We start from the raw sequence: 24,639 nt of genomic DNA, 5'->3' as shown, positions 1-24,639 counted from the left end.
TTGGAATAAAATTCGATTCTTATTTCAAATACTTTCTCATTCCTATTAATAGGTGACTGAGTGTTACTCATTTTTTTTAAGAATTAAAAGAATTCTTCTGTGATGTGCATTGATAATCACATATATGTCATCATTTGTTTTAAATGAAGTGACATTTCAAGTTTTGCACATCAAATGCTTATATTTCTTAATGTACGTTTGTAAACTTGATTTCTAGTCTATTGCGGCGTCTTTTCATAATTTGTCTGTGTGCTAAATTATAGCAATATACTTTTTGTTATGTTCAGAACCTGCTTTATTCATTAAAGAATTGAAGTACTGTTTTTTTCATTTCTTTTTTGCTAATACCTTTCCTCAATCCTATTATTATTTGACCAGTCTCGGTTTCATTAGAAAACTGATCTGCCATCCAAATATCATTACAACAAGTCTTTTTCCCTTACCCTACAACCCTCCATAGTTTTTAGATGAATGTACTTATTTCTATGCGTTTTTACGGAAGGATTTGGCGAGAAATATCATTGTTCAATAATTAGTTTTTTGATGCGTGAGAAATGTTTATTTCTGCTATTTTTATTGGACCTACACAAATGCTCAGCAGTGATGATATTATTATTTTCGCCTTGTGGAGATAAAAATATTGGAATATTATGCTCGAAATTCCCCGAAATGTTTAATTGTACCATGTGTGTCGTTTGGAAAAGTGGAATCACCAAATGGAGAAATTTCAATTCATCGTCTGTGGAGAAAATAAGAGAAGAAAAATAAGGCTTCAAAGCCGAAAGGGGGGTGGATGAAGTGACAGGCTCTTCATCGCTAGGAATTTTCGGCTGATGAGGGATATTTTTGTGCGATTCTCTTCGTTTACGTCGATGCGTCTTTTACTATTGCATTCGCGTTTACACACAAACGACACATGGTACGAATCAAGATGTGAAGGAACAGAAAGCAAAGCGTCGAAATTGACCACGAGTGTTAAGAAAAAAATACATGGGTAAATGGTTTCAACTAACGAGAGGTTATGATGAATGGTACCAAAAGTCAAGTGAATAAAAATATTCACAAATATCATTGGCCAAGAACAGGGTAATGAAAATGAAAAAAGCGCTAAAGAAATCCCAAAGTCCCCAAATGAATACTGAAATAAAAGGCCTTATAAACCTTTAGAATGGTTTATTTAGATAATGAGATCTCAAAGAGAAAACTTAGGTAGGGGTGTGTGTGTGAGTGTGTGTGTGTTAAGGTATTTTTTGTTTTGGGGAGGGCAGTGTTGTGTTTATTTTTGTATGTGCTACTAATCCTACCTCTCCACAGATTCGATTCATCGCTGGATTTGAAGAAAAGAAGACAACGGTTGAAGTGCGTGTGTGCGTGTGCGCGTGCGAATGCGTGTGTTAGCTTTGATTTGGGCCATTCGGGCCGAATGATTTGCGTAACGTAAGGATAGGCGATTAACATGCGTGCGTTAATTTTAGCCTTTTGAACCAAGGTTTTTGCATGCACGCTAATCCATTGCAGCGTACAGGAATGGGACTTTCACTTGTTTTGAGTGCAAAGATACCCCCTGTATGTTGTCGTGGAGTGTATGCGAGGCTTTGGGGATTTTTAGTGCAAGGGTATTTTATTTCTTGTATGTGCTACTAATCCTACCTCTCCCCAGGTTTTGAACAGCAGAAGAGGACAGCGAAGTCATCTCTTCATTTGAAGATTAGAAGAAAGAAGACGACGGTTGAAGAGGACCTCATCTCTAGGACAATGCGAGTGTTAGCTTTGATTTGGGCCATTAGGGCCAAAGAAAATTGCATAACGTAAGGCTAGGCTTTTTGAGTGCAAGGGTTATTTTATTTCTTGTATGTGCTACTAATCCTACCTCTCCCCAGGTTTTGAAGAGCAGAAGACATCGGTAGAAGAGGACAGCATGAAGAAAGTCATCTCTTCATTTGAAGATTAGAAGAAAGAAGACGACGGTTGAAGAGGACCTCATCACTAGGACATGGCGAGTGTTAGCTTTGATTTGGGCCATTAGGGCCAAAGAATATTGCATAACGTAAGGCTAGGCTTTTTGAGTGCAAGGGTTATTTTATTTCTTGTATGTGCTACTAATCCTACCTCTCCCCAGGTTTTGAAGAACAGAAGACAACAGTTGAAGAGGACGTAAAGCATGCTTACCGGTTTCGCGAAAACATGGCGCCATCTCATTACAGTAAGATTAAATTCCCCTGTCACTCAAATTCAATCATTCACTCTGAAATTCAAATATTTATTTATTTTATCAAATCAACTGAGGAAATGAGGAATTTTTTATTGAAATTTAGCTTTTGGGCTAACATTATTTCATTTTTTTGTCATATTTTACGTTTTCAGTTTTAAATTAATTCCAGAGTTAAATTTTAAATTTAATGGAACGATATTAGAAATATTTTGTCCACATTCCAGTTCGATAAGTAGTGAGTGCAGTTAATAAATGCATTTACTGTGCAAACTTTGTCTATTTTACGATTTATCTTAATTACCTTTATTATTCACTTGCTTATAGTTACAATCTTTTTTAAGCAACTGCCTCATTCATTTGATGTTCAAGCATTTCATTTGTTCTGTTTTTCTGGTTTTCAATGCTGATATTCAGTTAACAATCGCAAAATTTTCTCTTTCTAGTTAGGACTCATTCCCAGAATTGAATATCAATTTGGGAGAAGACAGAACTACTCTGGATTATAGAGACATGAGAGCTTATTGGACCCAATCACTAAATGGTAGGAATGGATTTAATTTATTTCCTTGTAAATTAATACACGTGTTGTGACTCTTGTCGTGAAATATTACTGTTCATGCACAAAGAAATAGTAAGTCACATTTTTGCAACATGTAATTTTGACTTATGCTAGTATAAATGATTGCGTTTTCATTTCTTGCTTCTTTACATAATATCTTTCCAGTTCGAATTCAAAATGTAATAGCCAGTAATAGTAAACTATTCTTCTTTGTAGTATCACCTAGCATTGAAAAGTTTGTCTTCTATTCAAGAGACAGTGGGTATTCCCCTAGTCTTATTCTTTAGTGAGATAGTATTTTTTCGAAAATGGACCATGAAGGAAGATTTCTCATTGCTTTTTCTTAATAGCTTGATTGCATTTATAGTAATCCTTCATTTAGATTTTACGATGCTATTTTTTCTTATTTCTCTTCATACTTGTCGATTTAGATCATACGCTCATTCCTTATATGTGATATTTAAAAATGGTTCTAATTTATTTTATAGTGTGTTGGAATCAATGTTTTCGTAAAGCATTAATGGGAAAATAATTTAATTTATTAAATCAAAAGTAATTAAAATATTTACTAGATAACAGAAACATTAATAGAACATAAGGGATATGTAACCGTAAACGCAATTATGCAGTGCTACATTACTACATACAATTACTGCACTATATAAAAACAAGAGCATTAAAGAATGTGCATCTTTCTGAAGGAATCAATGTATTAACTTATGCAGTGTGATTTAATTTATTTTCTGTCACCTAATACACGTGTTGTGACCCTTCTCGTGAAAACCAGAAATATTACCGTGTTCATGCACAAAGAAAAAGTAAGTCTCACTGTTTTCATCATGTAATTTTGACTTATGCTAGTATAAATAATGCGTTTCGATTTCCCTTTGCTAGAACTTATTGAAGTCGCAAATTCTTTTTACTTAAATTAGTAATGAATTTAATACGTTCACCCTAAATATGTCCTTTTGCATGCATGGGGAAAGGAATATATTTGAAAAGCCTCATTCAGTGCTAAGTCTTTCTTCAGTTGTTCTTACTTCAAATTTAATTTTCAATGCAGAGGGGAAAACCTCGTAAAGCGGTAGCTGTTTTCAACGTTAGTACAAGTGGTGCTTCTTATTTCAACAGGTGATTCTGCATTATCGTCCGATGTCCTGGCAAGGCGGTGCGACGAACTGTGGCACAAGAGACGAAGATGGAAGAAATTGAAGAAGAAAAAGGCCTGGGATCGTGTTGCTTTCATCAGTGAACTGGACTATTTGTGTGTGCTTTTTTATTTGTGTGTGCTTTATTGTAATTTATTTATTGTAATGTGTTGTTTTTTTTCAGCATTAAGGGGGATTTAGGCAGGAGAGTAGGAAATGCGTAGCTTTCGACATGCGTAGCTTTATGCGTAGGAAATTAAATAGTACTGGCGTAGTACTTAGGTATATTAGCTAGTATCAGGAACTTAGATCCGTATAGTTTTCGACCTCGGGGGGCCGCTGCGATGGACTTTAAATTATCATGGGGTGGATCGTAGGTGTGTGAATGTGTGCTTGATATGAGTGAGTGCTTGTAGTAGTAGTAGATTTAATAGTGTTAGTAGTAGTGCTAACACTAACTGTCCCTTCCTTTGCTAAAAATCCTTCCCCACCCTCCCTCCCCCTCAAATCCAACCTGCTCCCTCTACGTGGGGAGGGGGAGTAACAGAGGAGAGTCTACGAAGCTCAGCTGGTGATGTGATTGAATTAAAAATGTTAACACCTGATTGAATCGTGACTTTCCTCTGGCTAAAGCAGTGTGGTATCCTAGTGTACTCTGAATTTCTGTGAATGTACTAAATACTTGGGAGGTGTACAGTGATAAAATTTTATCCAATTATTTGTTTTTGTATTTTTCTCTTTATAATTTCTTCCCTGTTTTTCCTTGTGTTTTTTTTGCTTGATATGTTTTATGATATTCTTACTGATTCAATTATCATTTGATTTTTAATTAGATTATTGATGTTTCTATGTATTCGCCAATGTTTGGAATAAAATTCGATTCTTATTTCAAATACTTTCTCATTCCTATTAATAGGTGACTGAGTGTTACTCATTTTTTTTAAGAATTAAAAGAATTCTTCTGTGATGTGCATTGATAATCACATATATGTCATCATTTGTTTTAAATGAAGTGACATTTCAAGTTTTGCACATCAAATGCTTATATTTCTTAATGTACGTTTGTAAACTTGATTTCTAGTCTATTGCGGCGTCTTTTCATAATTTGTCTGTGTGCTAAATTATAGCAATATACTTTTTGTTATGTTCAGAACCTGCTTTATTCATTAAAGAATTGAAGTACTGTTTTTTTCATTTCTTTTTTGCTAATACCTTTCCTCAATCCTATTATTATTTGACCAGTCTCGGTTTCATTAGAAAACTGATCTGCCATCCAAATATCATTACAACAAGTCTTTTTCCCTTACCCTACAACCCTCCATAGTTTTTAGATGAATGTACTTATTTCTATGCGTTTTTACGGAAGGATTTGGCGAGAAATATCATTGTTCAATAATTAGTTTTTTGATGCGTGAGAAATGTTTATTTCTGCTATTTTTATTGGACCTACACAAATGCTCAGCAGTGATGATATTATTATTTTCGCCTTGTGGAGATAAAAATATTGGAATATTATGCTCGAAATTCCCTGAAATGTTTAATTGTACCATGTATGTCGTCTAAGTTTACCAATCCGCTCAGATCCGTTCCTCTATCTTTCTCGCGCAATGGTTTACTCGCCGGAAAAATCCTTAAATGGCTTTCTTTGATGGAGGCATTGTTTTGCTTTTGTGGGAGGGGGGGGGGAAGGTTCCCCACTGTATTAAATGTACATTCAACTGTTTTTGCTTATTTACTGATTACTAAATGGGTTTCGTGAATACTGGTGTGCAGCGGTAAAAATGCGTAGCAAAAGACCTCAGAATGCATATTTTGTAAATTATGGGTTAATAAAATGTTTAATAAACGGTAAATAAATTTGATATTTTCCAAAAAATAAGTGAATTAAATAGAGTTGAATATAAAAAATGGCGAAGTGTTTCCCACGGTTTTCATTCATTCATTTAATTCTGCTACCGCTGCAAACTTACATACCATTTCAATTTAAATATGTTCGGAGCCCGCCGCCTTTTTTTGTGACGTAGGTATATCTGTGAGGTTATCTCTCCCTGCACCCGGAGCGACGCGACGGCCCAAAACGTGCCGAAGTCGTAGAATTGGCAACCGCGCCGTAATGAGGCGCGTCCAAGAGGGAGGAAGCTGCAAGCATCTGGCAGACTGGATGGGACCTCACTCCACTCTCGTAGATAGAGGAAAGACGCGGGCACAATGGACAAATTAAGAACAAAGGCATAATAATATTTTTTTCTCGATGGGAAGGGTTACTAGGCATTCTTTGAGTGTGAGTGCACAAAAGAGTTCATTCAAGAGAAGGCGGAGTTTTCAAAAAGAAATGGAAAGTTGCAAGAGACTTCTTTTATTACCGCACGAGTCGAAGAACGGAGTTTGAAATCTGGAACAACAAAAATATTTAAAATTTTGAGGGTGCGGTCAAAAAATAGTTAAAAAGACCCTTCACTTATCATCCCTTTATTAATTCTTTATTCGCATTACGAAAAAAAATTAAAAAAATGACTAACGTCTCAACCATTGGAACAAATGCGATTTTTTAAATTACCGTTTTCAGTCGTATTTTTAGTAATAATGACAAAGGACTAGCATTTTGCAAACATGCAATGCTTGCATTGTAAAGATAACATCTTAGAATACTCCTCGCGTACGCTTTCAAAGATCACAGTGGTGGTGTGTATATATATCTTAACTCACATCAAACTGCCCTGTATGGTGGTCCGAAGTCTCCTGTGTCCATTCGCGAGCATTTCCTGTGTTTACCAAATTCCGCCGCCCGAACTGACGTACGCAAAGCCATGCTGTACGGTACCTATTCTGCACGGAGTCGTCTATGACCGTCATTTTGCATTTATTATCAACGGATACAAAAAAAAATCATCCGGTATATTAGAAAATTCAGCTACTTGCAGCTGAGCAGCATACTGAATTACATGCCACCACTGTGCAAAGTAATCGTCTGAAGTATCTGTTTATTTTTATGTTTCGCATAGCGAACGAACGGCGAGAATGTCTTGGACGAATTCTTTGGATACGCGAAAGAGCCCCAATGAAGGAAAATTTGAGTTTTTTTTACGAGTTGAGTCTCAACTTTTTGTTTGACTGACACTCAACTGTGTTGATCATGAATTCTTTGATACAAAAACCGGTCCGAATACCCCGTCCAGCTTACCAGTACCAATAATCGAGCCCTATTATTTTCCCCAGAAGTTTTGTTTTAGTTTAAGCACAATGAGTTGGCATTACTTACTCGTCTGAATGTGAACAATTGTTATGACCTGAATTGAGTGGGTTTGGTTAAGAATTGTGGTCAAAATTGCCTCAGTGCAGAAGTGGTACCGTGCAGCATCCCTTGTATGGTACCTTTACATTAATTCGGAAAATTGTATCTTATATCAGATGAATTAATGTATTCCATATCTACCTCGACTGTACCGCTTCGAAGTGCTCGCGAGTAGTATCCTGAGAAAAATTCTTCTTGGGACGGTCATCTCATTGCACTGGCATTCAAATCCCCTCCTCTTATTGTATTCAATTTCACCTGAAAAGAGTCATTTGAAATTTTGAACTTTTCTAAGGACCATTTTACATGGTGCACGTACTTGCTCAATCCGATGTGTGTGCGATGGCTCAGTAAAAATTGCATTGTGTGAAGTCGTGAATTGCTAGAACGCCTGCGAGAATGCATGGACGTGAGATTACAAAATAGACCTCCTTTCAAATTTATTTCCTGCATTGGCGCAATTCCACGCAGTACTTAGTAAATAGTCCAGTTATTACGCAGGTAATTTCGTGCTCACTCTAAACGGCATTACTACGTAAATATTATGAAAGAGCGTCGATATTGTCGTTCCAAAAATGTTTACATGCGCAGTAAATCACGGAAAAAATATTGCCTCATCACAGGCCTGGCAGGAATAGTGACGTTATTAAAGCGGCATATCTCGGTGGTGAAAAATATTTAAATTTGAAATTCAAATTTAAATATTTTTCACCACCGAGATATGCCGCTTTAATAACGTCACTATTCCTGCCAGGCCTGTGATGAGGCAATATTTTTTCCGTGATTTACTGCGCATGTAAACATTTTTGGAACGACAATATCGACGCTCTTTCATAATATTTACGTAGTAATGCCGTTTAGAGTGAGCACGAAATTACCTGCGTAATAACTGGACTATTTACTAAGTACTGCGTGGAATTGCGCCAATGCAGGAAATAAATTTGAAAGGAGGTCTATTTTGTAATCTCACGTCCATGCATTCTCGCAGGCGTTCTAGCAATTCACGACTTCACACAATGCAATTTTTACTGAGCCATCGCACACACATCGGATTGAGCAAGTACGTGCACCATGTAAAATGGTCCTTAGAAAAGTTCAAAATTTCAAATGACTCTTTTCAGGTGAAATTGAATACAATAAGAGGAGGGGATTTGAATGCCAGTGCAATGAGATGACCGTCCCAAGAAGAATTTTTCTCAGGATACTACTCGCGAGCACTTCGAAGCGGTACAGTCGAGGTAGATATGGAATACATTAATTCATCTGATATAAGATACAATTTTCCGAATTAATGTAAAGGTACCATACAAGGGATGCTGCACGGTACCACTTCTGCACTGAGGCAATTTTGACCACAATTCTTAACCAAACCCACTCAATTCAGGTCATAACAATTGTTCACATTCAGACGAGTAAGTAATGCCAACTCATTGTGCTTAAACTAAAACAAAACTTCTGGGGAAAATAATAGGGCTCGATTATTGGTACTGGTAAGCTGGACGGGGTATTCGGACCGGTTTTTGTATCAAAGAATTCATGATCAACACAGTTGAGTGTCAGTCAAACAAAAAGTTGAGACTCAACTCGTAAAAAAAACTCAAATTTTCCTTCATTGGGGCTCTTTCGCGTATCCAAAGAATTCGTCCAAGACATTCTCGCCGTTCGTTCGCTATGCGAAACATAAAAATAAACAGATACTTCAGACGATTACTTTGCACAGTGGTGGCATGTAATTCAGTATGCTGCTCAGCTGCAAGTAGCTGAATTTTCTAATATACCGGATGATTTTTTTTTGTATCCGTTGATAATAAATGCAAAATGACGGTCATAGACGACTCCGTGCAGAATAGGTACCGTACAGCATGGCTTTGCGTACGTCAGTTCGGGCGGCGGAATTTGGTAAACACAGGAAATGCTCGCGAATGGACACAGGAGACTTCGGACCACCATACAGGGCAGTTTGATGTGAGTTAAGATATATATACACACCACCACTGTGATCTTTGAAAGCGTACGCGAGGAGTATTCTAAGATGTTATCTTTACAATGCAAGCATTGCATGTTTGCAAAATGCTAGTCCTTTGTCATTATTACTAAAAATACGACTGAAAACGGTAATTTAAAAAATCGCATTTGTTCCAATGGTTGAGACGTTAGTCATTTTTTTAATTTTTTTTCGTAATGCAAATAAAGAATTAATAAAGGGATGATAAGTGAAGGGTCTTTTTAACTATTTTTTGACCGCACCCTCAAAATTTTAAATATTTTTGTTGTTCCAGATTTCAAACTCCGTTCTTCGACTCGTGCGGTAATAAAAGAAGTCTCTTGCAACTTTCCATTTCTTTTTGAAAACTCCGCCTTCTCTTGAATGAACTCTTTTGTGCACTCACACTCAAAGAATGCCTAGTAACCCTTCCCATCGAGAAAAAAATATTATTATGCCTTTGTTCTTAATTTGTCCATTGTGCCCGCGTCTTTCCTCTATCTACGAGAGTGGAGTGAGGTCCCATCCAGTCTGCCAGATGCTTGCAGCTTCCTCCCTCTTGGACGCGCCTCATTACGGCGCGGTTGCCAATTCTACGACTTCGGCACGTTTTGGGCCGTCGCGTCGCTCCGGGTGCAGGGAGAGATAACCTCACAGATATACCTACGTCACAAAAAAAGGCGGCGGGCTCCGAACATATTTAAATTGAAATGGTATGTAAGTTTGCAGCGGTAGCAGAATTAAATGAATGAATGAAAACCGTGGGAAACACTTCGCCATTTTTTATATTCAACTCTATTTAATTCACTTATTTTTTGGAAAATATCAAATTTATTTACCGTTTATTAAACATTTTATTAACCCATAATTTACAAAATATGCATTCTGAGGTCTTTTGCTACGCATTTTTACCGCTGCACACCAGTATTCACGAAACCCATTTAGTAATCAGTAAATAAGCAAAAACAGTTGAATGTACATTTAATACAGTGGGGAACCTCCCCCCCCCCCTCCCACAAAAGCAAAACAATGCCTCCATCAAAGAAAGCCATTTAAGGATTTTTCCGGCGAGTAAACCATTGCGCGAGAAAGATAGAGGAACGGATCTGAGCGGATTGGTAAACTTAGACGACATACATGGTACAATTAAACATTTCAGGGAATTTCGAGCATAATATTCCAATATTTTTATCTCCACAAGGCGAAAATAATAATATCATCACTGCTGAGCATTTGTGTAGGTCCAATAAAAATAGCAGAAATAAACATTTCTCACGCATCAAAAAACTAATTATTGAACAATGATATTTCTCGCCAAATCCTTCCGTAAAAACGCATAGAAATAAGTACATTCATCTAAAAACTATGGAGGGTTGTAGGGTAAGGGAAAAAGACTTGTTGTAATGATATTTGGATGGCAGATCAGTTTTCTAATGAAACCGAGACTGGTCAAATAATAATAGGATTGAGGAAAGGTATTAGCAAAAAAGAAATGAAAAAAACAGTACTTCAATTCTTTAATGAATAAAGCAGGTTCTGAACATAACAAAAAGTATATTGCTATAATTTAGCACACAGACAAATTATGAAAAGACGCCGCAATAGACTAGAAATCAAGTTTACAAACGTACATTAAGAAATATAAGCATTTGATGTGCAAAACTTGAAATGTCACTTCATTTAAAACAAATGATGACATATATGTGATTATCAATGCACATCACAGAAGAATTCTTTTAATTCTTAAAAAAAATGAGTAACACTCAGTCACCTATTAATAGGAATGAGAAAGTATTTGAAATAAGAATCGAATTTTATTCCAAACATTGGCGAATACATAGAAACATCAATAATCTAATTAAAAATCAAATGATAATTGAATCAGTAAGAATATCATAAAACATATCAAGCAAAAAAAACACAAGGAAAAACAGGGAAGAAATTATAAAGAGAAAAATACAAAAACAAATAATTGGATAAAATTTTATCACTGTACACCTCCCAAGTATTTAGTACATTCACAGAAATTCAGAGTACACTAGGATACCACACTGCTTTAGCCAGAGGAAAGTCACGATTCAATCAGGTGTTAACATTTTTAATTCAATCACATCACCAGCTGAGCTTCGTAGACTCTCCTCTGTTACTCCCCCTCCCCACGTAGAGGGAGCAGGTTGGATTTGAGGGGGAGGGAGGGTGGGGAAGGATTTTTAGCAAAGGAAGGGACAGTTAGTGTTAGCACTACTACTAACACTATTAAATCTACTACTACTACAAGCACTCACTCATATCAAGCACACATTCACACACCTACGATCCACCCCATGATAATTTAAAGTCCATCGCAGCGGCCCCCCGAGGTCGAAAACTATACGGATCTAAGTTCCTGATACTAGCTAATATACCTAAGTACTACGCCAGTACTATTTAATTTCCTACGCATAAAGCTACGCATGTCGAAAGCTACGCATTTCCTACTCTCCTGCCTAAATCCCCCTTAATGCTGAAAAAAAACAACACATTACAATAAATAAATTACAATAAAGCACACACAAATAAAAAAGCACACACAAATAGTCCAGTTCACTGATGAAAGCAACACGATCCCAGGCCTTTTTCTTCTTCAATTTCTTCCATCTTCGTCTCTTGTGCCACAGTTCGTCGCACCGCCTTGCCAGGACATCGGACGATAATGCAGAATCACCTGTTGAAATAAGAAGCACCACTTGTACTAACGTTGAAAACAGCTACCGCTTTACGAGGTTTTCCCCTCTGCATTGAAAATTAAATTTGAAGTAAGAACAACTGAAGAAAGACTTAGCACTGAATGAGGCTTTTCAAATATATTCCTTTCCCCATGCATGCAAAAGGACATATTTAGGGTGAACGTATTAAATTCATTACTAATTTAAGTAAAAAGAATTTGCGACTTCAATAAGTTCTAGCAAAGGGAAATCGAAACGCATTATTTATACTAGCATAAGTCAAAATTACATGATGAAAACAGTGAGACTTACTTTTTCTTTGTGCATGAACACGGTAATATTTCTGGTTTTCACGAGAAGGGTCACAACACGTGTATTAGGTGACAGAAAATAAATTAAATCACACTGCATAAGTTAATACATTGATTCCTTCAGAAAGATGCACATTCTTTAATGCTCTTGTTTTTATATAGTGCAGTAATTGTATGTAGTAATGTAGCACTGCATAATTGCGTTTACGGTTACATATCCCTTATGTTCTATTAATGTTTCTGTTATCTAGTAAATATTTTAATTACTTTTGATTTAATAAATTAAATTATTTTCCCATTAATGCTTTACGAAAACATTGATTCCAACACACTATAAAATAAATTAGAACCATTTTTAAATATCACATATAAGGAATGAGCGTATGATCTAAATCGACAAGTATGAAGAGAAATAAGAAAAAATAGCATCGTAAAATCTAAATGAAGGATTACTATAAATGCAATCAAGCTATTAAGAAAAAGCAATGAGAAATCTTCCTTCATGGTCCATTTTCGAAAAAATACTATCTCACTAAAGAATAAGACTAGGGGAATACCCACTGTCTCTTGAATAGAAGACAAACTTTTCAATGCTAGGTGATACTACAAAGAAGAATAGTTTACTATTACTGGCTATTACATTTTGAATTCGAACTGGAAAGATATTATGTAAAGAAGCAAGAAATGAAAACGCAATCATTTATACTAGCATAAGTCAAAATTACATGTTGCAAAAATGTGACTTACTATTTCTTTGTGCATGAACAGTAATATTTCACGACAAGAGTCACAACACGTGTATTAATTTACAAGGAAATAAATTAAATCCATTCCTACCATTTAGTGATTGGGTCCAATAAGCTCTCATGTCTCTATAATCCAGAGTAGTTCTGTCTTCTCCCAAATTGATATTCAATTCTGGGAATGAGTCCTAACTAGAAAGAGAAAATTTTGCGATTGTTAACTGAATATCAGCATTGAAAACCAGAAAAACAGAACAAATGAAATGCTTGAACATCAAATGAATGAGGCAGTTGCTTAAAAAAGATTGTAACTATAAGCAAGTGAATAATAAAGGTAATTAAGATAAATCGTAAAATAGACAAAGTTTGCACAGTAAATGCATTTATTAACTGCACTCACTACTTATCGAACTGGAATGTGGACAAAATATTTCTAATATCGTTCCATTAAATTTAAAATTTAACTCTGGAATTAATTTAAAACTGAAAACGTAAAATATGACAAAAAAATGAAATAATGTTAGCCCAAAAGCTAAATTTCAATAAAAAATTCCTCATTTCCTCAGTTGATTTGATAAAATAAATAAATATTTGAATTTCAGAGTGAATGATTGAATTTGAGTGACAGGGGAATTTAATCTTACTGTAATGAGATGGCGCCATGTTTTCGCGAAACCGGTAAGCATGCTTTACGTCCTCTTCAACTGTTGTCTTCTGTTCTTCAAAACCTGGGGAGAGGTAGGATTAGTAGCACATACAAGAAATAAAATAACCCTTGCACTCAAAAAGCCTAGCCTTACGTTATGCAATATTCTTTGGCCCTAATGGCCCAAATCAAAGCTAACACTCGCCATGTCCTAGTGATGAGGTCCTCTTCAACCGTCGTCTTCTTTCTTCTAATCTTCAAATGAAGAGATGACTTTCTTCATGCTGTCCTCTTCTACCGATGTCTTCTGCTCTTCAAAACCTGGGGAGAGGTAGGATTAGTAGCACATACAAGAAATAAAATAACCCTTGCACTCAAAAAGCCTAGCCTTACGTTATGCAATTTTCTTTGGCCCTAATGGCCCAAATCAAAGCTAACACTCGCATTGTCCTAGAGATGAGGTCCTCTTCAACCGTCGTCTTCTTTCTTCTAATCTTCAAATGAAGAGATGACTTCGCTGTCCTCTTCTGCTGTTCAAAACCTGGGGAGAGGTAGGATTAGTAGCACATACAAGAAATAAAATACCCTTGCACTAAAAATCCCCAAAGCCTCGCATACACTCCACGACAACATACAGGGGGTATCTTTGCACTCAAAACAAGTGAAAGTCCCATTCCTGTACGCTGCAATGGATTAGCGTGCATGCAAAAACCTTGGTTCAAAAGGCTAAAATTAACGCACGCATGTTAATCGCCTATCCTTACGTTACGCAAATCATTCGGCCCGAATGGCCCAAATCAAAGCTAACACACGCATTCGCACGCGCACACGCACACACGCACTTCAACCGTTGTCTTCTTTTCTTCAAATCCAGCGATGAATCGAATCTGTGGAGAGGTAGGATTAGTAGCACATACAAAAATAAACACAACACTGCCCTCCCCAAAACAAAAAATACCTTAACACACACACACTCACACACACACCCCTACCTAAGTTTTCTCTTTGAGATCTCATTATCTAAATAAACCATTCTAAAGGTTTATAAGGCCTTTTATTTCAGTATTCATTTGGGGACTTTGGGATTTCTTTAGCGCTTTTTTCATTTTCATTACCCTGTTCTTGGCCAATGATATTTGTGAATATTTTTATTCACTTGACTTTTGGTACCATTCATCATAACCTCTCGTTAGTTGAAACCATTTACCCATGTATTTTTTTCTTAACACTCGTGGTCAATTTCGACGCTTTGCTTTCTGTTCCTTCACATCTTGATTCGTACCATGTGTCGTTTGTGTGTAAACGCGAATGCAATAGTAAAAGACGCATCGACGTAAACGAAGAGAATCGCACAAAAATATCCCTCATCAGCCGAAAATTCCTAGCGATGAAGAGCCTGTCACTTCATCCACCCCCCTTTCGGCTTTGAAGCCTTATTTTTCTTCTCTTATTTTCTCCACAGACGATGAATTGAAATTTCTCCATTTGGTGATTCCACTTTTCCAAACGACACACATGGTACAATTAAACATTTCGGGGAATTTCGAGCATAATATTCCAATATTTTTATCTCCACAAGGCGAAAATAATAATATCATCACTGCTGAGCATTTGTGTAGGTCCAATAAAAATAGCAGAAATAAACATTTCTCACGCATCAAAAAACTAATTATTGAACAATGATATTTCTCGCCAAATCCTTCCGTAAAAACGCATAGAAATAAGTACATTCATCTAAAAACTATGGAGGGTTGTAGGGTAAGGGAAAAAGACTTGTTGTAATGATATTTGGATGGCAGATCAGTTTTCTAATGAAACCGAGACTGGTCAAATAATAATAGGATTGAGGAAAGGTATTAGCAAAAAAGAAATGAAAAAAACAGTACTTCAATTCTTTAATGAATAAAGCAGGTTCTGAACATAACAAAAAGTATATTGCTATAATTTAGCACACAGACAAATTATGAAAAGACGCCGCAATAGACTAGAAATCAAGTTTACAAACGTACATTAAGAAATATAAGCATTTGATGTGCAAAACTTGAAATGTCACTTCATTTAAAACAAATGATGACATATATGTGATTATCAATGCACATCACAGAAGAATTCTTTTAATTCTTAAAAAAAATGAGTAACACTCAGTCACCTATTAATAGGAATGAGAAAGTATTTGAAATAAGAATCGAATTTTATTCCAAACATTGGCGAATACATAGAAACATCAATAATCTAATTAAAAATCAAATGATAATTGAATCAGTAAGAATATCATAAAACATATCAAGCAAAAAAAACACAAGGAAAAACAGGGAAGAAATTATAAAGAGAAAAATACAAAAACAAATAATTGGATAAAATTTTATCACTGTACACCTCCCAAGTATTTAGTACATTCACAGAAATTCAGAGTACACTAGGATACCACACTGCTTTAGCCAGAGGAAAGTCACGATTCAATCAGGTGTTAACATTTTTAATTCAATCACATCACCAGCTGAGCTTCGTAGACTCTCCTCTGTTACTCCCCCTCCCCACGTAGAGGGAGCAGGTTGGATTTGAGGGGGAGGGAGGGTGGGGAAGGATTTTTAGCAAAGGAAGGGACAGTTAGTGTTAGCACTACTACTAACACTATTAAATCTACTACTACTACAAGCACTCACTCATATCAAGCACACATTCACACACCTACGATCCACCCCATGATAATTTAAAGTCCATCGCAGCGGCCCCCCGAGGTCGAAAACTATACGGATCTAAGTTCCTGATACTAGCTAATATACCTAAGTACTACGCCAGTACTATTTAATTTCCTACGCATAAAGCTACGCATGTCGAAAGCTACGCATTTCCTACTCTCCTGCCTAAATCCCCCTTAATGCTGAAAAAAAACAACACATTACAATAAATAAATTACAATAAAGCACACACAAATAAAAAAGCACACACAAATAGTCCAGTTCACTGATGAAAGCAACACGATCCCAGGCCTTTTTCTTCTTCAATTTCTTCCATCTTCGTCTCTTGTGCCACAGTTCGTCGCACCGCCTTGCCAGGACATCGGACGATAATGCAGAATCACCTGTTGAAATAAGAAGCACCACTTGTACTAACGTTGAAAACAGCTACCGCTTTACGAGGTTTTCCCCTCTGCATTGAAAATTAAATTTGAAGTAAGAACAACTGAAGAAAGACTTAGCACTGAATGAGGCTTTTCAAATATATTCCTTTCCCCATGCATGCAAAAGGACATATTTAGGGTGAACGTATTAAATTCATTACTAATTTAAGTAAAAAGAATTTGCGACTTCAATAAGTTCTAGCAAAGGGAAATCGAAACGCATTATTTATACTAGCATAAGTCAAAATTACATGATGAAAACAGTGAGACTTACTTTTTCTTTGTGCATGAACACGGTAATATTTCTGGTTTTCACGAGAAGGGTCACAACACGTGTATTAGGTGACAGAAAATAAATTAAATCACACTGCATAAGTTAATACATTGATTCCTTCAGAAAGATGCACATTCTTTAATGCTCTTGTTTTTATATAGTGCAGTAATTGTATGTAGTAATGTAGCACTGCATAATTGCGTTTACGGTTACATATCCCTTATGTTCTATTAATGTTTCTGTTATCTAGTAAATATTTTAATTACTTTTGATTTAATAAATTAAATTATTTTCCCATTAATGCTTTACGAAAACATTGATTCCAACACACTATAAAATAAATTAGAACCATTTTTAAATATCACATATAAGGAATGAGCGTATGATCTAAATCGACAAGTATGAAGAGAAATAAGAAAAAATAGCATCGTAAAATCTAAATGAAGGATTACTATAAATGCAATCAAGCTATTAAGAAAAAGCAATGAGAAATCTTCCTTCATGGTCCATTTTCGAAAAAATACTATCTCACTAAAGAATAAGACTAGGGGAATACCCACTGTCTCTTGAATAGAAGACAAACTTTTCAATGCTAGGTGATACTACAAAGAAGAATAGTTTACTATTACTGGCTATTACATTTTGAATTCGAACTGGAAAGATATTATGTAAAGAAGCAAGAAATGAAAACGCAATCATTTATACTAGCATAAGTCAAAATTACATGTTGCAAAAATGTGACTTACTATTTCTTTGTGCATGAACAGTAATATTTCACGACAAGAGTCACAACACGTGTATTAATTTACAAGGAAATAAATTAAATCCATTCCTACCATTTAGTGATTGGGTCCAATAAGCTCTCATGTCTCTATAATCCAGAGTAGTTCTGTCTTCTCCCAAATTGATATTCAATTCTGGGAATGAGTCCTAACTAGAAAGAGAAAATTTTGCGATTGTTAACTGAATATCAGCATTGAAAACCAGAAAAACAGAACAAATGAAATGCTTGAACATCAAATGAATGAGGCAGTTGCTTAAAAAAGATTGTAACTATAAGCAAGTGAATAATAAAGGTAATTAAGATAAATCGTAAAATAGACAAAGTTTGCACAGTAAATGCATTTATTAACTGCACTCACTACTTATCGAACTGGAATGTGGACAAAATATTTCTAATATCGTTCCATTAAATTTAAAATTTAACTCTGGAATTAATTTAAAACTGAAAACGTAAAATATGACAAAAAAATGAAATAATGTTAGCCCAAAAGCTAAATTTCAATAAAAAATTCCTCATTTCCTCAGTTGATTTGATAAAATAAATAAATATTTGAATTTCAGAGTGAATGATTGAATTTGAGTGACAGGGGAATTTAATCTTACTGTAATGAGATGGCGCCATGTTTTCGCGAAACCGGTAAGCATGCTTTACGTCCTCTTCAACTGTTGTCTTCTGTTCTTCAAAACCTGGGGAGAGGTAGGATTAGTAGCACATACAAGAAATAAAATAACCCTTGCACTCAAAAAGCCTAGCCTTACGTTATGCAATATTCTTTGGCCCTAATGGCCCAAATCAAAGCTAACACTCGCCATGTCCTAGTGATGAGGTCCTCTTCAACCGTCGTCTTCTTTCTTCTAATCTTCAAATGAAGAGATGACTTTCTTCATGCTGTCCTCTTCTACCGATGTCTTCTGCTCTTCAAAACCTGGGGAGAGGTAGGATTAGTAGCACATACAAGAAATAAAATAACCCTTGCACTCAAAAAGCCTAGCCTTACGTTATGCAATTTTCTTTGGCCCTAATGGCCCAAATCAAAGCTAACACTCGCATTGTCCTAGAGATGAGGTCCTCTTCAACCGTCGTCTTCTTTCTTCTAATCTTCAAATGAAGAGATGACTTCGCTGTCCTCTTCTGCTGTTCAAAACCTGGGGAGAGGTAGGATTAGTAGCACATACAAGAAATAAAATACCCTTGCACTAAAAATCCCCAAAGCCTCGCATACACTCCACGACAACATACAGGGGGTATCTTTGCACTCAAAACAAGTGAAAGTCCCATTCCTGTACGCTGCAATGGATTAGCGTGCATGCAAAAACCTTGGTTCAAAAGGCTAAAATTAACGCACGCATGTTAATCGCCTATCCTTACGTTACGCAAATCATTCGGCCCGAATGGCCCAAATCAAAGCTAACACACGCATTCGCACGCGCACACGCACACACGCACTTCAACCGTTGTCTTCTTTTCTTCAAATCCAGCGATGAATCGAATCTGTGGAGAGGTAGGATTAGTAGCACATACAAAAATAAACACAACACTGCCCTCCCCAAAACAAAAAATACCTTAACACACACACACTCACACACACACCCCTACCTAAGTTTTCTCTTTGAGATCTCATTATCTAAATAAACCATTCTAAAGGTTTATAAGGCCTTTTATTTCAGTATTCATTTGGGGACTTTGGGATTTCTTTAGCGCTTTTTTCATTTTCATTACCCTGTTCTTGGCCAATGATATTTGTGAATATTTTTATTCACTTGACTTTTGGTACCATTCATCATAACCTCTCGTTAGTTGAAACCATTTACCCATGTATTTTTTTCTTAACACTCGTGGTCAATTTCGACGCTTTGCTTTCTGTTCCTTCACATCTTGATTCGTACCATGTGTCGTTTGTGTGTAAACGCGAATGCAATAGTAAAAGACGCATCGACGTAAACGAAGAGAATCGCACAAAAATATCCCTCATCAGCCGAAAATTCCTAGCGATGAAGAGCCTGTCACTTCATCCACCCCCCTTTCGGCTTTGAAGCCTTATTTTTCTTCTCTTATTTTCTCCACAGACGATGAATTGAAATTTCTCCATTTGGTGATTCCACTTTTCCAAACGACACACATGGTACAATTAAACATTTCGGGGAATTTCGAGCATAATATTCCAATATTTTTATCTCCACAAGGCGAAAATAATAATATCATCACTGCTGAGCATTTGTGTAGGTCCAATAAAAATAGCAGAAATAAACATTTCTCACGCATCAAAAAACTAATTATTGAACAATGATATTTCTCGCCAAATCCTTCCGTAAAAACGCATAGAAATAAGTACATTCATCTAAAAACTATGGAGGGTTGTAGGGTAAGGGAAAAAGACTTGTTGTAATGATATTTGGATGGCAGATCAGTTTTCTAATGAAACCGAGACTGGTCAAATAATAATAGGATTGAGGAAAGGTATTAGCAAAAAAGAAATGAAAAAAACAGTACTTCAATTCTTTAATGAATAAAGCAGGTTCTGAACATAACAAAAAGTATATTGCTATAATTTAGCACACAGACAAATTATGAAAAGACGCCGCAATAGACTAGAAATCAAGTTTACAAACGTACATTAAGAAATATAAGCATTTGATGTGCAAAACTTGAAATGTCACTTCATTTAAAACAAATGATGACATATATGTGATTATCAATGCACATCACAGAAGAATTCTTTTAATTCTTAAAAAAAATGAGTAACACTCAGTCACCTATTAATAGGAATGAGAAAGTATTTGAAATAAGAATCGAATTTTATTCCAAACATTGGCGAATACATAGAAACATCAATAATCTAATTAAAAATCAAATGATAATTGAATCAGTAAGAATATCATAAAACATATCAAGCAAAAAAAACACAAGGAAAAACAGGGAAGAAATTATAAAGAGAAAAATACAAAAACAAATAATTGGATAAAATTTTATCACTGTACACCTCCCAAGTATTTAGTACATTCACAGAAATTCAGAGTACACTAGGATACCACACTGCTTTAGCCAGAGGAAAGTCACGATTCAATCAGGTGTTAACATTTTTAATTCAATCACATCACCAGCTGAGCTTCGTAGACTCTCCTCTGTTACTCCCCCTCCCCACGTAGAGGGAGCAGGTTGGATTTGAGGGGGAGGGAGGGTGGGGAAGGATTTTTAGCAAAGGAAGGGACAGTTAGTGTTAGCACTACTACTAACACTATTAAATCTACTACTACTACAAGCACTCACTCATATCAAGCACACATTCACACACCTACGATCCACCCCATGATAATTTAAAGTCCATCGCAGCGGCCCCCCGAGGTCGAAAACTATACGGATCTAAGTTCCTGATACTAGCTAATATACCTAAGTACTACGCCAGTACTATTTAATTTCCTACGCATAAAGCTACGCATGTCGAAAGCTACGCATTTCCTACTCTCCTGCCTAAATCCCCCTTAATGCTGAAAAAAAACAACACATTACAATAAATAAATTACAATAAAGCACACACAAATAAAAAAGCACACACAAATAGTCCAGTTCACTGATGAAAGCAACACGATCCCAGGCCTTTTTCTTCTTCAATTTCTTCCATCTTCGTCTCTTGTGCCACAGTTCGTCGCACCGCCTTGCCAGGACATCGGACGATAATGCAGAATCACCTGTTGAAATAAGAAGCACCACTTGTACTAACGTTGAAAACAGCTACCGCTTTACGAGGTTTTCCCCTCTGCATTGAAAATTAAATTTGAAGTAAGAACAACTGAAGAAAGACTTAGCACTGAATGAGGCTTTTCAAATATATTCCTTTCCCCATGCATGCAAAAGGACATATTTAGGGTGAACGTATTAAATTCATTACTAATTTAAGTAAAAAGAATTTGCGACTTCAATAAGTTCTAGCAAAGGGAAATCGAAACGCATTATTTATACTAGCATAAGTCAAAATTACATGATGAAAACAGTGAGACTTACTTTTTCTTTGTGCATGAACACGGTAATATTTCTGGTTTTCACGAGAAGGGTCACAACACGTGTATTAGGTGACAGAAAATAAATTAAATCACACTGCATAAGTTAATACATTGATTCCTTCAGAAAGATGCACATTCTTTAATGCTCTTGTTTTTATATAGTGCAGTAATTGTATGTAGTAATGTAGCACTGCATAATTGCGTTTACGGTTACATATCCCTTATGTTCTATTAATGTTTCTGTTATCTAGTAAATATTTTAATTACTTTTGATTTAATAAATTAAATTATTTTCCCATTAATGCTTTACGAAAACATTGATTCCAACACACTATAAAATAAATTAGAACCATTTTTAAATATCACATATAAGGAATGAGCGTATGATCTAAATCGACAAGTATGAAGAGAAATAAGAAAAAATAGCATCGTAAAATCTAAATGAAGGATTACTATAAATGCAATCAAGCTATTAAGAAAAAGCAATGAGAAATCTTCCTTCATGGTCCATTTTCGAAAAAATACTATCTCACTAAAGAATAAGACTAGGGGAATACCCACTGTCTCTTGAATAGAAGACAAACTTTTCAATGCTAGGTGATACTACAAAGAAGAATAGTTTACTATTACTGGCTATTACATTTTGAATTCGAACTGGAAAGATATTATGTAAAGAAGCAAGAAATGAAAACGCAATCATTTATACTAGCATAAGTCAAAATTACATGTTGCAAAAATGTGACTTACTATTTCTTTGTGCATGAACAGTAATATTTCACGACAAGAGTCACAACACGTGTATTAATTTACAAGGAAATAAATTAAATCCATTCCTACCATTTAGTGATTGGGTCCAATAAGCTCTCATGTCTCTATAATCCAGAGTAGTTCTGTCTTCTCCCAAATTGATATTCAATTCTGGGAATGAGTCCTAACTAGAAAGAGAAAATTTTGCGATTGTTAACTGAATATCAGCATTGAAAACCAGAAAAACAGAACAAATGAAATGCTTGAACATCAAATGAATGAGGCAGTTGCTTAAAAAAGATTGTAACTATAAGCAAGTGAATAATAAAGGTAATTAAGATAAATCGTAAAATAGACAAAGTTTGCACAGTAAATGCATTTATTAACTGCACTCACTACTTATCGAACTGGAATGTGGACAAAATATTTCTAATATCGTTCCATTAAATTTAAAATTTAACTCTGGAATTAATTTAAAACTGAAAACGTAAAATATGACAAAAAAATGAAATAATGTTAGCCCAAAAGCTAAATTTCAATAAAAAATTCCTCATTTCCTCAGTTGATTTGATAAAATAAATAAATATTTGAATTTCAGAGTGAATGATTGAATTTGAGTGACAGGGGAATTTAATCTTACTGTAATGAGATGGCGCCATGTTTTCGCGAAACCGGTAAGCATGCTTTACGTCCTCTTCAACTGTTGTCTTCTGTTCTTCAAAACCTGGGGAGAGGTAGGATTAGTAGCACATACAAGAAATAAAATAACCCTTGCACTCAAAAAGCCTAGCCTTACGTTATGCAATATTCTTTGGCCCTAATGGCCCAAATCAAAGCTAACACTCGCCATGTCCTAGTGATGAGGTCCTCTTCAACCGTCGTCTTCTTTCTTCTAATCTTCAAATGAAGAGATGACTTTCTTCATGCTGTCCTCTTCTACCGATGTCTTCTGCTCTTCAAAACCTGGGGAGAGGTAGGATTAGTAGCACATACAAGAAATAAAATAACCCTTGCACTCAAAAAGCCTAGCCTTACGTTATGCAATTTTCTTTGGCCCTAATGGCCCAAATCAAAGCTAACACTCGCATTGTCCTAGAGATGAGGTCCTCTTCAACCGTCGTCTTCTTTCTTCTAATCTTCAAATGAAGAGATGACTTCGCTGTCCTCTTCTGCTGTTCAAAACCTGGGGAGAGGTAGGATTAGTAGCACATACAAGAAATAAAATACCCTTGCACTAAAAATCCCCAAAGCCTCGCATACACTCCACGACAACATACAGGGGGTATCTTTGCACTCAAAACAAGTGAAAGTCCCATTCCTGTACGCTGCAATGGATTAGCGTGCATGCAAAAACCTTGGTTCAAAAGGCTAAAATTAACGCACGCATGTTAATCGCCTATCCTTACGTTACGCAAATCATTCGGCCCGAATGGCCCAAATCAAAGCTAACACACGCATTCGCACGCGCACACGCACACACGCACTTCAACCGTTGTCTTCTTTTCTTCAAATCCAGCGATGAATCGAATCTGTGGAGAGGTAGGATTAGTAGCACATACAAAAATAAACACAACACTGCCCTCCCCAAAACAAAAAATACCTTAACACACACACACTCACACACACACCCCTACCTAAGTTTTCTCTTTGAGATCTCATTATCTAAATAAACCATTCTAAAGGTTTATAAGGCCTTTTATTTCAGTATTCATTTGGGGACTTTGGGATTTCTTTAGCGCTTTTTTCATTTTCATTACCCTGTTCTTGGCCAATGATATTTGTGAATATTTTTATTCACTTGACTTTTGGTACCATTCATCATAACCTCTCGTTAGTTGAAACCATTTACCCATGTATTTTTTTCTTAACACTCGTGGTCAATTTCGACGCTTTGCTTTCTGTTCCTTCACATCTTGATTCGTACCATGTGTCGTTTGTGTGTAAACGCGAATGCAATAGTAAAAGACGCATCGACGTAAACGAAGAGAATCGCACAAAAATATCCCTCATCAGCCGAAAATTCCTAGCGATGAAGAGCCTGTCACTTCATCCACCCCCCTTTCGGCTTTGAAGCCTTATTTTTCTTCTCTTATTTTCTCCACAGACGATGAATTG

General features: G+C 35.9%; 4 long non-coding RNA genes across 4 annotated transcripts; 1 reads left to right on the top strand and 3 right to left on the bottom strand.

Moving 5' to 3' along the window:
- The first annotated feature begins 1,831 nt into the window (after positions 1 to 1,831).
- Positions 1,832 to 4,417, top strand: LOC124156932. Its single transcript, XR_006864443.1, has 3 exons — positions 1,832 to 2,203; positions 2,656 to 2,753; positions 3,903 to 4,417. It is a non-coding gene; the product is annotated as an uncharacterized LOC124156932 (long non-coding RNA).
- Positions 4,418 to 11,384: 6,967 nt separating this feature from the next.
- LOC124156931 lies at positions 11,385 to 13,970 on the bottom strand. Its single transcript, XR_006864442.1, has 3 exons — positions 13,599 to 13,970; positions 13,049 to 13,146; positions 11,385 to 11,899 (listed from the first exon to the last, which is right to left on the bottom strand). It is a non-coding gene; the product is annotated as an uncharacterized LOC124156931 (long non-coding RNA).
- A 2,197-nt stretch (positions 13,971 to 16,167) lies between these two features.
- LOC124156930 lies at positions 16,168 to 18,753 on the bottom strand. The gene is made up of 3 exons (XR_006864441.1): positions 18,382 to 18,753; positions 17,832 to 17,929; positions 16,168 to 16,682 (listed from the first exon to the last, which is right to left on the bottom strand). It is a non-coding gene; the product is annotated as an uncharacterized LOC124156930 (long non-coding RNA).
- A 2,197-nt stretch (positions 18,754 to 20,950) lies between these two features.
- LOC124156929 lies at positions 20,951 to 23,536 on the bottom strand. The gene is made up of 3 exons (XR_006864440.1): positions 23,165 to 23,536; positions 22,615 to 22,712; positions 20,951 to 21,465 (listed from the first exon to the last, which is right to left on the bottom strand). It is a non-coding gene; the product is annotated as an uncharacterized LOC124156929 (long non-coding RNA).
- Between the last annotated feature and the right edge of the window lie 1,103 nt (positions 23,537 to 24,639).

Source organism: Ischnura elegans, chromosome 4 (assembly GCF_921293095.1).
Source record: "Ischnura elegans chromosome 4, ioIscEleg1.1, whole genome shotgun sequence".
Lineage (NCBI taxonomy): Eukaryota > Metazoa > Arthropoda > Insecta > Odonata > Coenagrionidae > Ischnura > Ischnura elegans.
This window is presented reverse-complemented; position numbering and strand designations above follow the sequence as displayed.